Source organism: Cupressus sempervirens, chromosome 7, assembly GCF_028749045.1.
Source record: "Cupressus sempervirens isolate cs-2001-9-10 chromosome 7, ASM2874904v1, whole genome shotgun sequence".
Classification (NCBI taxonomy): domain Eukaryota; kingdom Viridiplantae; phylum Streptophyta; class Pinopsida; order Cupressales; family Cupressaceae; genus Cupressus; species Cupressus sempervirens.
Genome location: NC_143124.1, coordinates 132,570,803 through 132,583,521, shown reverse-complemented (window position 1 = coordinate 132,583,521; position 12,719 = coordinate 132,570,803). Strand labels below are relative to the sequence as shown.

Below are 12,719 nucleotides of genomic sequence, written 5' to 3'. Positions count from 1 at the left end.
AGGCTCACATTTTCTCATTTTCGGGTCACGTACTGAAAGACATATTCAAATAAAACGCGATTAAGGCGTGCCCTAAACCACCTTCCGAAAACAACGCACGTCATTTCTTCTTACTAACCAAGAGTCTAAGTAAATATTGATGTTTTTCTATTTAATACAATAAATTATTTAACATGTTTGTTCAATTGCAATTGTCTTTCTTATTTATTTCAATAAAAAAACCTTTGCTGGAAAAAGTGGATACTCATTGTTGCTGGTTTAGTTACGACAGCAATGGCAGAGGGGAGGAGTGGAGCCTGTGCAGCCTGTAGAGTGCAACGCAAGAAATGCTTAGAAGATTGTGTTTTGGCTCCACATTTTCCTGCAGATGATCCAGATAAATTCGCAGTTGTGCCGAAAGTGTATGGAACCAACCATGTTATCAAACAGCTTCAAGTAATTTTTTGACCACGGGCCCATTTTCAGCTTTTGTTCAGTGCTGGCTCCAATTTTGTTTTGTGTTGTTATGGCTTTTGTTTTTGCTTGCTTATAACTTCGAGTTTCAAAGTTATGGTACCCAAGATTCCCATGTGCTTAACAGCCACCTAATTGATTTCTTAAACATAACAGGGTTTCATTATGATTTTACTTGTTTGCTTCATCTACATTGATTTTAATTGAAGTGTAAATAAGAAGGGGAGTAAGATAGGTACATTTCATTTGCATAGAATTCAACTATTTGGACAAGATATGTACATCTTGTTTCTATTACAGTTAGTTGTCTTCTACAAGAACTATAAGATCACATAAATCACATTTCAGATTTAAGTTTTTGTTTGAAATTAAGTATGAACATCTTATTTATATAGCATAATTACGTAACTCCAGTAAGAAACCAGTTGTAGATCCATATAGTTCGTTAAGTATTGTGAAAGTACTTTCTTTATTCTTTTAAACTATGAGAGCTTCATGTTTGTAACTTTTGTCAAGTGTGTGTTTTGGCACAAATTTAATACTGTTATCAATATGAAACGTTTTTGTTGGTTGAAGTGTGCTAATATTGCTATTGTAATATTTTAGGAGTATGATGTGTGCATTGTGCATTGAATTTTCTCCCAGTAAAACATACTAATTTGATTTCAAGGAGGAGCTGTAATAATGTAACGTTTCTTACAATCAAAAGATATTAAAATGAATATTTAAGTTATTACCATAGACGCTGAATTTTTCTTTTCTTTTTTCATTTATTTCAGATTGTTTTCTCATATTTAGATATTTATATTTTTAAATGAGTAACAATTAAGCTGTCTTGTGTAATAATATTTACTCTTCTAGTTTCTTTATTATTCCTCTTGTTAATTTATTTATTGTTTCTGATGATTTACTATTCTTTAGAGCTGCGATACATGTTCGGTTGTTCATAAGGTGCATAATGCTTTAGAAATCCTTCTTACATAATAAAAACTTTTTGTTTTCATTTAGAAAGCATGACATCTGAAATGTCTACTAACTGGAAGAAAAGAAAGCATGACATCTGAAATGTCTACTAAGAATCTGAAATGTCTACTAACTGGATTTTATTTTCTTCAGTTTAGATACTTGTAGTAGTTAACCATTTATCTTATAAAGCTAGTAGCTATTTTTGACTAGCTATTTCTCATTTCTATTGCTAAATGACTAAGCTTTTCTAGCCATACAATTCATCTTTATTCTGCTGTCAAACTTGACAAATAGGCTGAGGGAATTTCGCCACCAATCTTTCTTTCACTTCTTTCAAACAGATTTTTATGTATAGTCGGGTTTAAACAGCACACCTTAAGCTTTAAATTAATGTTTGTGGTTTATTAAAAATTACATCAACTTCTTTAACACTATCTACCTTTTACTCTGACTTCAGGTAGCCTATAGAAAGAAATCAAAGCTTTAAACACCTTTCTATAACATGTGATTGTAACGATTTTGTTTGTGCAGCCCATACTTACCCTATAGAAAAAAAAAATTCAACCTCTTGCAGTGATAGACCATACTCCAACCGTGGAGATATCGTTAAACAAGCTTCCATTTTTTTGTTTTTTCAGTATGGTGCCTAGGTATTCTACTCCTCAAAAACTGTATAATAACTTGTTACTCGAACTTGGCAACTTGATGACACTACATATTCTATAATTAACAGTGTGGCCATTCTTGTATTTTGAATATGGCAAATGCCTGGAATCATTTCAACATGTTGGTCATCTAGGAGAAGATGAATGCATGGTGAGTAAGTGCAGTAACCAAGTTTTCATTAATGGAAGGTGTTGGCAAGTTGTACTGTTTTTCTTTGTTTGAAGGTTCGTCAAATATTTTCACATCAATATCACAAACATCATAAAATCTCCACCGTATACTATCATGTAGCAAAAAGTGATCAAATTGTAGTGCTATTTATAGAATCAAGAACGCATTTGGGTTTGACAACTTGTTTGAATGGTACGAGACAATTTCTGAGTTCCTTCAGTTGCACGAATAACAATAGTTAAATTCTACGTACCATGTACAGCATTCTAAAAATGCAGTGGTGATCAAGTTGGTCTCACAAATTTCTCCTTTCTACTTTCTTATGGGTATCATCATTTCAATAGTGATATTTAACAATTTATCAAATGGGTTCTAATTATAATAACTCTCGCTGATGATGATTCAAGCAGTGTGATCAAAGGCTTTAACAAACTTTATCAAGAAAAGCTTTAGTACAACTTTATCAACAAACATAAGAATTAATTGTATGGTTGTGGAAGTCTGATATTTATGCAATGTTGCTTTAGGGTTTGGAGACTGAACAAAGAGCAGAGGCAGTAAGTAGTTTTGTCTGTGAAGCAAATGCAAGAGTGAAGGACCCCGTCAATGGAAGTATTAGTGCAGTCCATGAGCTACAAAAGCGAATAAAGGATCTGGAGTCTCAGTTGGCATCAAAGAGAAAGGAGGTCATGCAAATGTGTAATGGGCATCCTTGAATGTCCCAAAAACTAAACCAAATTTCTGAAAGGAATTATGTCAAACAGTTTGCATTCAACCTTTTATTTCTTCGTTTAATTTTTAAATCTCTTATAACTCCAGAATTCAAACGTTTATTTGTTTGTTGTGTTTTGTGCATGGAATTGGTATCCTACAACATAAACAAAAAAGAAACTACAATAATATGCAAAGTGGAAATGAACTGCTGCCAATAAAATGTTATTTTCAGAATTCATAAAACCAAATACATGGCATATTTATCAACTCACTAATTACTTCAGCATTATAGACATAATACTCCAGCCCATGCTTTCAAACTTGCTGCTACAGTGCTTTGTCCTTCAATCAGTCCACTACCTTCATAATATCATTCCCTCAAAGCGGCATAAGCGTCAGACAAGTAGTGAAGAAGATATGAGCAAAATACCAAATCTGCCTATAGCTGGAAATGCAATTAAACTGCCTAATAATGAAGCCAATAACAAAGAATTCCAAAGGCCAAACTCCAAGGGAATGACATCTAGAATGTTACAAGAGAGGATAAACATCCTCAAATGCCAAGAATGGAGCTGCAACTTACACACCAATTTCTTCTCATATACAACCTTGTCTAATGAAGCCAGAAATGCTTCCTTTTATTCTATTTCCAAGGGTCTGCTCAACTCATATGGGAAATGTGGGATAAAAGATGTGTAATATATAAAACATATATTAAAATACCTCTTATGTCTCCCTTGGGTACACATCCTCATAAAATAAATATTAAAGTAACACTTTAATATTTTACAATTAAATTAGACGTTACTTTAATAAACTTCAGACATTAAAATGTATTACAAATTGGACTCTGAATAATGCAAGTGATAGCTCATCGAAAAGCTCTCACTAAGGAGTATCAAATCCAATCACCAAAATTGACCTACACTGTGTCTTGCCAACTTACTAAAAATAGTAAGTATGCCTGAAACTAAGCAAATCAACTTTATTTTGGCCCAAACTGGAAATGACTAGGCCAAAACACTCCAGGATCCCATTAAACCCTTCGTTAGCCCTCGGGACCATGTAGAACAAGGCTAACGCACACACACTTGATCAACTGCTAAAATGAGGACATTACAAAATTCGTTCAGAGTATGATAAACTTGATTTCCTCCTATTTGTTGGATCTCCAGATGTTCAAGATGTGCACCACAATGATTTAGTTGATGAGATCTTGTATGAAGATCGTGATCCACTGCTATTGTGGGAGCCAATGGACGTATAGATTTACCAGGATGGGTTGATAAACTTGTTTCATTGGTGCCATATAAATTAACTGCTGTTGTGGAATTTCATATGTGATTTACACAAGAATTGTTTAATATCTTCTTGAAAACTAGAGGTGCAAACTAGCGCGATAAATAATATATTTACTAAATCTTATCAAAAACTATATTTTTGTATTGCCTAAAGGTATAATATATTGAAAAAAAATATACTATTGAGATAGAGATAATCCTTAAACAATTTTGGATATGATCAGGTCCGATAGCATTATAACACTAACAACATGATTCAACCAAAATGCAGCTTTAAGCGCTGCTTAAAACAAAAATCAAAGAGTTTGATATAAAAATAGTTAGATTAAAAAAATTAATAGAAATTAAGACAAATTATGTCTACTTTTGTTATGTTTGATCATATGTATTTAAAACATGAGTACAATGTCCGTTTATGACATCGTTATAGCATGACTTGTGAGATGTGTAGGTCTCACTTTGTTGTAGGCAGTTGTAGAGATACAAGAGGTGAGTAAATGTATGTTCAGCATGTTTAGTAAGTGTATGCACAGGAATAATTAGCTTTTTGATTAAAATAAATTCTTTTCAATGTTATTGAAAATCATAATATTGTATTTCTTTTGTATAGTTATATGATCAGTGAAGTTGTGAGTGTTTGTATTTATGTATTTTGCTGTATGATTTTCTGATTTGGAGTAAAGTATGGAGAATGTGTTGGAGCCTTTTTTCATATGCTCATGCTGCTGCTTAGTTTTGTTTTGTGCTAAAAATAAGTATTAAAGTGTCTCTGTATAATTTTCTAATCGGTACGAAAGAATAATTCAGATTTTCTTCGATTTTCATTATGCAGCTGCCGATTAACTCTTGGAAATAAACTGTTTAAAAAAGAAAGGGATATACTAAAGTCTCCACAACTCCAAAATTGCTTTCTTCCCTCCACTTTTTACATTTCCCTCCAATCTTCTCCCTCCAAAAACATGTGTAAAAATTATATTCAGCAAAACAACAGAATTAGTAATTTCATGGGTATACTGCTTCATAAAATATTCCTTAAAATGTGGTGTAACTACTATAGCCAAATTAGGTTCAGACATGGAGACCTTCTCTTATCTATATTGATAAAAAGACATCTAAAATAGATTTTCAAACTAAAATGTTAATAATAAATTTTATAGATAAATATTTTTAGGGAAAGGAGACATTAAAGAAATAGATGATATCTTGTGGACCAATAAGCAATGGTTTCTTATTGAAGTCCCTTTTATTTCAAAGTTTATTTTATAATTTTAAGAAGTGGCTCTCACAAAAGTATGCGTAAATTGCTTCTTAAGCTCAAGCACAAATTTAACTTAAGTAGCCCCATAAGAACATGGTATTAGAGTACTCACTTGTACTAAAAAAAATTCTTTTTTCTATTTAAAAATTTAGTACTCCCAAAGTTTTGTGTGGTTATTTAATTTGTCTATGTTGATAGTTTCATCTAAATCTTCAAGTTTGAAATGTCCATGTCATTTTTTGGTTGGATGGGAATCAGTTCAATTGAAGCTAATAGAAGGGTTATGGATTTGTAGATTACACCAGGAAAGAAAGAAAGGACATGAGTCACAATTTAATAAAATTAGAATTTAAGTTTTGAAGCACAAAAATTGTAACTTTCATCAACAAAAGGAAAGAAAAACAAATCAACTTCAATATCCAAGAAGCACTTAAACTCAAGTACAAATTTAATTTAAGCAGCCCCATAAGAAGGTAGATTAGAATATTCACTTGTATGAAAAAATTGTTCTTTTTTTTGAAATTTAGTACTACCAAAGTTTAGTGTAGTTCTTTACTCAGTCTATGTTGATAGTTTGGTCTAGTTCTTCAAGTTTGAAGCACATGTAAAAACATCTTTTTAATTTTACCACAACTCAAGAATAATTGAGTGAGTTATTGCAAAATTAAGGGTTTCTTTTTAATGTTTTGTAATTTACATATTTCAAAGAATTTCTTCTTAACTTTTAGAAGCTTTTTAGATATATTATGAAAAGGTCTATAGTCAAAAAAAATATTTTTGAAATATTTATATTTCGAGTGTTATCACAATCAAGTCACAAATCAGTGAATTTCACTTAAAAGTTTATGGAAAGCTTAGCATCTTTAATTTGAAATGTCCATGTCATTTTTGGTTGGATCAGTATTAGTTCAATTGAAGATAAAAGAGTTATGTATTTATGGAATACACCAAGAGATTAAGAAAAGAAATGAGTCACAGTTTAACAAAATTAATATATTTCTTTCAAAGCCCAAAATTCATAACTTTCCTCGACAAAAGGAAAGACCAACAAATCAATTTCAATGCCAAAGAAGCACTAGATTTTTGGGGAAAATTCATGGACCAAAAAGCCAAAGTGATGATATCTCATTATATATGATAACTTTTGTAATAACGCAATCAAAGGAAAGTTTTGAAGTTCTCTTGCAAAAGTCTAGTCGCATCCAAGTAAAAAGTTTGTTGAGCAATTAAAATTTAGAAAGCTAAAGAATAGCAAAGTATGATTCCAGATTAAATGTAAACTAGCTGTATATCTAGCATGGTTTTCTATGTATTTAATATTTCAATTTTCAGGCGTATCTTCCGAAGAAAGGTATCGAAAATACATATGGAGAGAGTCTAAATTCTGCCACAGTGAATAATCCTAGGAGCATATAAAAGTGAATCCAAGAAACCTAGAAAATGTAAACATGATGTGTGAAACCAAAAATGTTTCCTGCATATTGAAACTATGCCCAGCATTTTCGCAAGATAGCTTTACCAAAGATGAATTTTATTTCAATGTTGAAAGTTTCTTGTGCCTAGGGTGCTAAGAAATTTAATAAAATATTGAAGTAATTAATGTTCGGAGTGTTACTCAAGTAAACATACTAGGATATGCCAAACTTTCAAGAGGAGTGTAATTTGAATCGAGTGCAGTTGATGACCTACAACGCTGAGGAATTTTAGAATCATTAAACAACCACATAGATCACACTTTAAGAATGCTTTAGAAGGAGAAATCTTGGGGACATATTCAAATGGCAACATGTGCTTTGTGGCTGAATAAAGAATATCAAAATTTCCACGTTATTTAAATGACCTAACTCAACACCCAAAGAATCTTTGAAAAGAAAGATGTGGGCCAACTCTTCTCTCACTCCCAAGGATTGGAGTCACCGAGAGGTTCAAATATTGTGAAGTTTATCAAAGAATTTGATGGGATCCCACAAACATCAAATGCTTCTGATCATAGGCATTGAGATCCTACTCATTATGAATGTAATCTATGGAAAACAATGTAATTTCTTTGGTTTTCAAAGAGATATTTCAAGTGTGTAATTTAGAGTAAAGAGAAATGAGGAAACAAAATAAAAAATCTAACCTCTGATCTTGAAGATTCTCATTCACAAAGGTTTGAAATTGGAAGCCCATCGCCTAGTTGTAATGTGCTATTTATAGCACTAATATGTAATAAATGGGGAACTGCTTTAAAACAACCAAAGACCTTCCAACAGAAAGAAGAAAATATAACCTGTGAACAACACTCCACCTCCGAATAGATATTTCATCTCAGAGTGAAAAATCTATTTGAATAAGGGAATTCCTCTAGATGGCCCTTTCTACACAAATTGATACCATTTCATGGTAACAGAGGAACTTTGCAGGGAAACAATAAAGGATAAATGACGCTCAGTCGTAGCTTTAAAACCCTCTTCCACAACATTTATGCACGTGTAAGAAAATTCAATGGCAACACAGAGAAGGTTTAAGGTTGAGAAGAACATCGCAGTTTAATCTTCTTTGATTTTCATTCAAGCCTAATGCCCAGCAGTCCTTAGTTTCTGAGTTGTGACTAGAATGCAACTTCCAACATATCACAGTATTGGCCAAAGTGTTGGATTATGAAGTCTCATAGTTAATTTCATTTTCTTTTCGTTGTCTCTTCACCTTCCATTGAAGATTGCTGTATAGATATGAAAGCATATTCCTATTTATGTAAGCTGCTTTTTATATATAGATATGAAGACAAATACCAATGCATGTAAGCTGTAATGATTGAACAAGATACATGCTTTTCTCTCTAGGGTATGTAGCCAAATTTACTTCACTTGACATCTCTTGTCATGGAGATACGTTAGCATGTTCGGTAAGGTGGTTTTTCCCAATTTCTATGTCTTTTATATAGTAGCAACGCAAGCCCAGGGCATGTGTAGTACTTGGATACTTTTTCCCTTGCTCCATCAGCAAGCATGAAGACCATGAAGACCAATAGCATCATATGGAATTAAAAAGTTCAGCGTGGGATTGGAATGCGTAAGAATATTTAAAGGTATTTGAAGAAGACCTGAAAAAGAAAGGATTTATTCTCTTTTTTATATTTGAAGGACGTAGATACATCAACATTCTTCTATGCACTTAGTCTTGGAGTTGATCTTCCGTTGCAAGAAATGAATATTCTAAGAGTTGGACAATCATTTATAGGACTATACTACTGTATATCAAATTTGACTATTTAACACTTCTAATTTGGTCTTGGAGTTTGTCTTCCCTTGCAAGAAATGAATATTCTAGGAATTGTACTTTTGATCTTTTAGTTTCTGCAGTGCCTCCACATTTGTTACATAAAGTTGGCATTCAGTCCTCTCACCCTTGGTGGAAAGACTGGAAGTGGTATCCAGACACTTGGTAACCAGCTATAAGCCTAGGCTGGCTACCAATGGCTATTCCTCACCTACCCATGGTTGAAGTTCTCAAGCAATGATAGCATTTGCAATCTTCTCACTGTGTTTGGAGTCATAGTTTTGCCACTGTATGGCAAGGCATTACTATGCCTAATTGCACATTTTGCTTGGTGTATTCTTTTCCAAGGCTTGCCCTTGGGCCCCCGGATGCGACACTTGGGTGTTCCTAACCCCCATTGCCCTTTCTATGGTAACCTAGAGACTTTTTTGCACATTTTTTGTCTTTTTAGACAGGCTCACTGTTACTCGCAATGTTTCCATGATCTCTTTCACCCCTTCCACCTAGAACCTTTTTCTTGGCATATGGTTGTTCTGGGTGACAACACTTAGATTTCCTTCAAGTACTCCTAGATATAACACGCTTTTTAATTGGAGATCTTATTTACCATTTGGAATGATCACAATGCAGTTATTTATGCTAACGATACACTTAACATTGATGTTGCTATATATGCTTAAGCATGTATTTATAACAATGTCATGTTACAGATTCAACTACAAAAAAATTAAGTGGCTTTGGAGGTGGCCCACCAATAGGAGCTTTTGGCTCATTGGGGAAATGTCCCCTACACGGTAGCTTGTGTTTCGTTGGATTTGGCCTCTAACAATTGTACTCCTCCTTGTGCTCACCATCGATGATAGAGCAGTTGTACTCACGATTCTCACATGCCTTGCTCTTAGCCGCACCGCTCTCCCAATAGTGGTGCTTTTGGTTAGCACCACTCTTATAGAGGATCTAGTGGTTGACACCACTTTGCCTCACCTCCTCAAAGGTCTAGCTTGGGGTGGTCCCCAATGACTCCTCCTATTGCTCTTGCTACTAGTTGGCCCTCTACATAGTCAGACCCCAAGTGGGTGTTTCCTCGGCTGGACTTAGCCATTTCTTCTCCTAGGCTTGACGGAGAGAAAAATGAAGATAATGTTGCTGCTACTAATGATGGATGGGGTCACCCTAAACCATCTACTCAACCCCCCCTAACTGGGGCTTTGAAGATAAGGATCCTTCTCCCTTGGCTGGTGCTGCACTGTAGCTTGAGGATTTTTTATGTTTTCTGAAAAAAATTATGAATAGTTGATATACGGCCTTTTGCCATGTCAACTCATGGGGTGATCCTATTTCCTCGACCCATTTTTCATTTTTTTTAATATAAGGAAGGGACTATTCATCAAAAAAAAATATTGGACTTTAAGATTGTCAAAAGCTGGGACCACAAAAGTGGTCATTTCTTTGTGGGAAAACATAACCTAGTGTCTAGTGTGCTCCACCTAAAATTCTAACATTTTCTATAAAATTTTGAATTGCTCTAGTGATATTGTAGATCGCACCATATAGTATATCCCAAAACTTTCTACTTATTTTTTAAATTTATTTTTGTTTTATTACAATATTTTTAAGTGGACACATCTTGAAAATCTAAAATGTTAGGGTGTAGAATGGAGTCCAATCTCTAAAAGACTAACTCTTTAAAAGATTTGATGAAGAAACCAAACTCTAACCTGAAAACACTACATTTGAAAAATCAATTATATATGGAAAAAACTAGAGATTAAAATCTTAACATAAGTGTAATTCTAAATAAATTATATTGTTACGTATCTTAAAAAGGGATGTACAATATCATATGATCTACTTTTATTATTATTTATCTCTGAGTAAACCAAGAATATGGAGAACTACAAACATTGTGGTTTACTTGTATCCTTCTTGGAAAATAGTTTTCATCTTTATTTGAATATATCAAGCCTTTTGACTCGATCTCCAAGGGAAATCTAATTCTTAGTTAAGTTTTATAATTTAATTTATTTAAAACCATGTTCACAAAATAGCATGCACTTTCAATGTTGTGTGTATTTTTTTAAAGAAATATGGAAAATTATTTTAAAGTATCATTAGGTCTAGGCTCAAAATTAAATGCACCATACATCATACGCACACTATAGTATTTAGATACACCGTAAGAGAAATTTAGACATCTTCATATATATTCTAGCCATTTTGGAAACCTTAGGGCCCATTACAATACATTAGCATGTTGAAAATAAATGTAATTGAAATCCTATGTTCACTAGGAATATTCTTTATGCCATGGAGTACTATTTATTGCAATGTCTTAATAGTTTCTTTCTTAATAGAATTCATCACTCGATTCTTCATAGTTAGTATAAAGGTTTGAGTAAATGCATCAATAGATTTTGAGGTCCCCACCTCAACACCCTCCTTCATAATAAAATCAATACTAGCCCATGAAAACTTAGATCTAACTAGAATCCTAGTGTGAATTAGTTGGTCCTAGGACCCCTTAAGTTCTATTATACTCCATTGGGATTTATTGGACTCATTACGACAACTTAGGACCCATTCTAACCCTGTTAGACACCTTAGGATTCCTTATCATGCATTAGTATATTAAATACATGTATTTGAAATCTAATTTTCATCATGAATATACCTTGCAACTATTGACATATCAATCAAGTTTTTTATTAGTGACAACACTTATTCAGATTTTGTATGGCTACTAAGCTCATTGAATAGTCTATAGTATTTACCATGTAATTTAGTGGCCATCAAGCTCTACAATTGCTATCGAGTCTTCTAGACTAATTCTAGTGGCCACCAAGCATTCCAGTGGTTACCAAGGGAATTTAGTTAGTGTGAAGTGCAACAGTTCAAACCAAGCAAAATCAGGCAGTTTGAAGTCTATCAATTCAACCCAAGCACTTTAGTGGTTACAGAGCTTTGTAGTTTCTACCAAGCTAGTAGTTCATGGAATGTGAAGCTAGTGATAATTGAGCCACATGTGAATTTAGTGTTTACAGAGTGAAATCATGGTAAAATAGTGACTCAGTTTATACCAAGTGACAAGGTATCTACCGAGTCACCAGTGTAGACCAAGTTTGAGACTACTTTGAGGTGATTAGTATGGACTGAGCTTCTACTTCTATTGAATGCATGACCCAAGCACTTTAGTGGTTACGGAGCTTTGTAGTTTCTACCAAGCTAGTAGTTCATGGAATGTGAAGCTAGTGATAATTGAACTACATGTGAATTTAGTGTTTATAGAGTGAAATCATGGTAAACTAGTGACTCAGTTTATACTAAGTGACAAGGTATGTACCGAGTCACTAGTGTAGACCAAGTTTGAGACTACTTTGAGGTGATTAGTATGGACCGAGCTTCTACTTCTATTGAATTCATGATGATGTTGAGTAATGACAGTGGACGTCAAGTATCAGAACTTCACCAAGTTAGTCTTCAGAACTTGAGTGTCTTCATATGGGCCGACTTTTTAATATTGGTGTTAACTTGTATAGTGGCCAACTTTGTTATTTTGTAAATTTGATTTGTATATATATGTAATGTATTGTACCATATCCAATGTAGTGTGCAAGATAATGAACACGTAAGAATGTGAATGTGATCATGTAGTAGATAAAGTATATATTGAAAGTCATATTAGGAAAGGAGTAGCAAAGACATATCCATCGCAAAAGGTGATTAGTACTTCAAAGAATCTCTGTTAGCAAATCAGTTGTAAGTCAGAGATCTACTATTTCATTCTAACAGGTGAATCAGTCTAAATCGTTTAACAAGGTAGACTTAATAGTCTTTCTCAAAATCTCTTTACTAAGTGCATACTTTACTGTGTGTTTGTAAATCCTTCAACAAGGTGGACCTAGTAGTCCTAATTGCTCCTAATAGGGTAG

General features: G+C 33.5%; 1 pseudogene; it reads left to right on the top strand.

Annotated features, from left to right (window-relative positions):
• The first annotated feature begins 273 nt into the window (after window positions 1–273).
• LOC149545870 (LOB domain-containing protein 23 pseudogene) lies at window positions 274–4,288 on the top strand (annotated as a pseudogene).
• Window positions 4,289–12,719: the final 8,431 nt, after the last annotated feature.